The sequence below is a fragment of the Octodon degus genome, unplaced genomic scaffold (assembly GCF_000260255.1).
Source record: "Octodon degus isolate 3935 unplaced genomic scaffold, OctDeg1.0 scaffold00091, whole genome shotgun sequence".
NCBI classification, from domain to species: Eukaryota; Metazoa; Chordata; class Mammalia; order Rodentia; family Octodontidae; genus Octodon; species Octodon degus.
In genome coordinates this window covers 1,113,801-1,119,195 of record NW_004524667.1, presented here as the reverse complement: position 1 = coordinate 1,119,195, position 5,395 = coordinate 1,113,801, and the positions used below count along the sequence as shown (strand labels likewise).

Genomic DNA, 5,395 nt, shown 5'->3' with positions numbered 1-5,395 from the left:
CAAGATGCAGACATGATATCCTATTTACAAACACTATTAGAACAAATCCCTCTATTCATTAAGAGAATGTAACTATATATCTATCCTAACCATTATGAATACACAGATATAAAATGGACATTCATCTGTATCCCCTTTTTTGTTTAGTTCTGTCATTTGAATTTTATAGGTGTGTTAACTCAGCAAAATATTCTAAAAGAGTCCAGCAGTCCATAATAGTATTGGGTCTTCTGCTTGACTAGCATCCTATGTGATTTAAAAAGAAAATACATGTAACAATGACTCTAAGTCAATATTAATGAACATACTCTACATAAAGATGTAATCAGTGAAAATAATACAAAGAAGAATAGAGATAAATAGTATTTGTATATGGTTATTTGTATATAGTTGAAATGAATTAGAATTATTCAAATAAGGTCATTAAAAATTTAAAGTGTTTATTGTTTATTAAAGATAGCCATTAAAAATGAATAAAAATAAAATATACAAAAGAGAAGACAGAGTCAAAATGGTATTCTTAAACATCTAAAGTTTTAAAGGGCAATAATGGAGGAATTAAGGAATTAAAAAGAAAACATTCAAGAGTTAAGTTCCTTTTAGTAATTGAATTAAATGTAAATGGATTAAAATTTTTTTTTCTTTAAAGGCAGGAATTGGACAGATCAGATTTTAAAAATACAACCTGGTATGATTGTAATCTGACCTTTAAAGTTAATGTGTTAGAAGCTTAATCTTCAGTGTAACAATGTTAAGAGATAGGACCTTTTACAGTTTAACTGAGCACAAGGGCTTTGTCCTCACGCATGAATTAATGCAGTTACTATGAGAATAAATTAGTTGTTGTGGGAATGACTTCCATTATAATTAGAGGGTAAATTTGACTCCTTTTTCTCCAATATAACTGCTTTTTAACTGCTGTACTTGCCATATTCCTCTGCCTTTTGCAATAGGATGATACAGCAAGAAGGTCCTCACTGGACAGACATTTTTATTCTTGGCTTACACAGCCTCCAGAACAATAACATAAACCCCATTCTTTATAAGTTATTCAGCCTTAATTATTTTGCTATAGCAGAGCACAGTGGACTAAAGCACAGTTCTCCTGCTGTATGGAGAGTTACTTTATATACAAGGACACAGTGTGGTTGAAGGTAAAGGATTCCAATGGACATGCCACACAAATAGTCACCAGGAGATCTGGGGTGGTTTTGTTATTGTCAGGTAAAGTGGGCTTTAAATTTTAACAAATAAAAGTACAAGAGATAAGAGATGTTATATATTGAAAAATGTTCAATTCAGCAAGAAAATATAAGCATTATAAATATATACACACCAGAAAACTTAGTTCACTAGTGATTCTTGCTGGGCATGGTGACATATACCTGTAATTCCAGCACTCTGAAGCTGAGACATGAGGATAACAACTAAAACTGTGCAAAAAACCCCAAAAGTTGGAGATGTGTGAAGTCCCTGGGTTTAATACTCAGTAGTAGGAGAAAGGAGACTTTAAAAAACTGGGCACATCAGGTAATTTAATTAAGTAAAGTAGTAGAAGAAAACATCAGAACTTAATGATTGAAAAGCCCTTAGTAGGAAATGTTGCCATAGAACTAATGGTAATTGTAACCAAACTTTCTTCTGCTGACTTAAAAAACTAAATGAAGAAATAACTTGACCTTAAAGCACAAATTTAAGGACTTAGGGAAGAGGTAAGACAGAAACAGGAGCTGAAACTTGTATATTCACAATCAGGAAAGAATAGAAGCAAAATTTCAAATATGCCACAGAGAAGAAAAGAGACTTGGAAGGAGCACAAGATAGAGTCTGTACCAGCAATGGTAAATCTATGGCAATCAGGCCACACTGGGCTCTTTGTTCTCATTGAAAACTCCAAAAGTTTTGCCATTACTAGTCTGTACTAAAATCAGTGGATATGGGCAATAGAAATAAGAGAAGCAAACAAAACAAATGAGTAGTAGAAAACAATTGGAAATGGTTAAGAAGAATTGAGATACAGACTCTAGGGAAGGGTATTTTAAGATAGATAGTTTGAAGTCTGAATAATCTAAAATAGTGGAACAGAATAGTAGTGGTATAATTTTTAAAAACTTGAAAGAAATAACAGAAGTTTTATATTTACCTAATGAGAGAGCATACCACATACTACAGAAAAGTCATCCAGAATGGTTTACGCTAAGATGTATCTTACTTAGAAAAGCCATTGAATTTTAAAGAGAGAATTCTGTGGGTGGGTGTACCAACAGACTCAGTTGCTTATGAGAAAAAATAATGGCCTTGCCTCAGATTTTGCTGGAAGATGATGAAGTTTCAAATAAACACAGGAAAGGAAAATGAGAGCCAGAACATTTATATTCACTCTTCTTGTTCTCCAAGTACAAACATTACCCCAAAATGTTTTGAGCATTTAAGAACATATTGTATGTAAAATATATTACTATGAGATGGTATTGTTTTCATGAGCTCTTAATGAAACTAGCAGAAGGTGGACATTAACAGAACAAAACAACATTAGAAGAGGTTAAAAAAAAAAAGGATATGCAATGAATTTCTCATGTGTAATAATTGAAAATTAAAAGATAGTTTCTTAAGCCAACAAATCAAGTGGTAGTAACATATTTAACAAATCAAACTTTTCAAACTGTAAAATTGTGATATGACATTTAACATAAGGCTTTTAAAGTCCATTATTATTTAGCTATATGAAGAAATATTCAAGGCCTTATAAAACAATGAGGAAAATATGTAGTGAGATAGACATCTCCAGTAAAATTAAAAAGCAAGGTGTAGAACCGGTTTTTAAATGTGCTATTATTTTGTAGATAGACATTTATGTAAAAGAAATAGAAAATAATATATAGTGGCATTTCTATATATTTGAAATTTTAAATCTCAAGGATGATACCTTAGAAACTGTAAGAGAAAGATTATCATTTGGACAGAAGTCTTGAGCGCTTGTTGAATAGAGAACATGGAGTTTTTCACTTTTCCATCCTCCCTCGCTCCCTCCCTCCCCCACATTTTCCTTCAACTCATGTGAATATATCCCATATTAAAAAGTTCCATAAGTGGTACATACCAAAACAGTTATTTCCCCAAGTTCAATTAATATAATCCCATATTAATTCCTAGACAAAACTTTGATATAATTTTAGTTGGCATCTCAGCCAAATATGGAATTTTCAGGCCTTTCTCAATGTAGGGTTCTTGTGTGTAGTTTTCAGGTCTTCAAAGTAGAGAGAGCCTAAGAGCCTCATATGATAGGCTCTAAATAATTCTTTTTTTTTTTTTCCAGAACCAGAGATTGAACTCAGGCCCTTGTGCTTGCCAAGCAAGCACTTATTCTACTGAGCCATCTCCCTGGACCTTTGAATAATTCTTTTTACCATCATCAATCTACATCATTCTCTAAATGACCTCCCATTTCATCTAGACAGGCTCTCTTTCACCACAAAAGCAGATTCCATATCATTAAATGAAAGTCTATTTCTTTTTTTTTTTTTTTAGTTAAATCATGACTTTATTGCTCAAGTACCTAAATTTATGCCACCAGGGCAGAGGCTGTGGATGACTCATATTTCCAGTTGGGGGGGAGGACCCGCTTGGTCTTATAGTGTCTAGCCAATCGATGAATCCGGCTCTCAATAAGGATCAGGCGGAACTTGGCATCCTTATCCTTCCTGTTCCTCTCCAGATGCTTCCGAACTGCAACTGCTTTCTTAATTAAGTGGTAGAGGTCCTCAGGGAGATCTGGAGCAAGTCCTTTAGACTTAAGAATTCTCAAGATTTTATTACCCGTCACAAAACGGACTTGGGCAACACCGTGAGAGTCTCTCAGGATCACACCGATTTGCAAGGGAGTCAGGCCCTTCTTGGCCAGTTTGTAAATCTGCTCCTTCACGTCGTCAGACGTCAGCTTCAGCCATGTGGGGACACTGCCGCGATACGGCAGAGCAGACTGGGACAGGCCCTTCCCGGGAGCATGCATGCGACCCATGATGGCGGCGGTCTCGAAAGTCTATTTCTTTTCCTGTCCTCTAACTTTTTTTGGTGAGATTTATCTCACAAGAAGGCATTGGGCTTCTATTGTGAGTGAGCATTTCCTTTTGAGTAATGTCTAATGTTCATTTTCCACTTAGTATGGCCAGAATAGAAGTCTTGATAATGAAATCTAACTTTGGGGCTTCATGAAACAAGAAGAAATCTGTTAATTAGAATTAGTTTTATTCAGTTAAGGGAAATTAAATCATGAGGTTATGATTTGTCTGAGTCATCCAGAATTAGGTAAAGGATACAACCATTGTATGGATAGAGGTCTGTCCCCTGGACAATGCAGATTGACTTAACCATTGATAGTGGAACAGAGGACTGAGTTGTTGGGGTTTTCCCCTCAAATGAAGTTATTTTGAACCTCAGTGTAATTACCCTTTGCTATTAATGTATACACATATTACTACACATACACTACAGTACAATTGCCAGTAATAATACAGGTGATTTTTGTAAAATTTAAGATAAATCAAATGGAATGCTCATAAAGTCATTCTCATGGCTTGACCTTCCTTAGATTACTTATTTTTTGGTTTTTTTTTTTTTTAGAAATTAGAAGAGTTTTATTCAAAAGAAAGACAAATCGACCTCCTAACTTTTCAGGAAGGATCCCAAGCAGTTGCCCCTGAGGCTCTTTGTCATGGGTAATTTCTATTGCACACTCGCAGAATGTGTGCGCTGAGGGTCAAACAATAATCAACCTTTAAGATTATAAGTATAGGCCCTAGGGGCTACTGGTCCCATAGCCAAATGAGTGACCTAGCGAGGGTACATGGAAGGAAAAGACATTTGGGGGGAAAGGAATAGGTCCCAATGTTCTGACCACACACCTGAGCAGCTGATGCTCATCTGAGCTTCCTGGACTAGGTGGCGCTGATGACAGTGTAATTTGAATTTTTTATCTATTTTTTTTTTATGAGCAGAACATATTTATTGAGAGAAAGAAAACTCCTGTCCAAGAGAGGGACAGGAGGGGGGCCCAAGGGGGTAGTTCCCCGGGAAGCTGTCTCTTCCAGGGACGTTTATAGTGTAAAACCATGTGAGGCTAAGGTAGAGAGAATGGGAACTCACTTAGGTGGGCAGGAGGTGGGACAAAACTATGGTCAACTAAGCACCATTGCTCAGGTAAAACTGATTAAATCCAGTATCAAATGGGAAAGCAAGTCACATAGCAAGCAGGCATGAATATGGGACAGGGTCTTTTCCTGTTGGGGGTTGGAATGCGGGATAGGGTCTCTTTCTGTTGGGGGTTGGGCTAGTGACTCACTTGTGTCTTTCCAGATGATTGACACCTATTTATTTACTTTTTACTTTTTATTTATTT

General features: G+C 35.8%; 1 protein-coding gene and 1 pseudogene across 1 annotated transcript in view; one reads left to right on the top strand and one right to left on the bottom strand.

The window, feature by feature from the left end:
- The window catches only part of Pde7a (phosphodiesterase 7A), a 175,822-nt gene that overhangs the window by 122,582 nt on the left and 47,845 nt on the right, over positions 1-5,395 (top strand). The window lies entirely within an intron of this gene.
- LOC101579067 lies at positions 3,548-4,025 on the bottom strand (annotated as a pseudogene).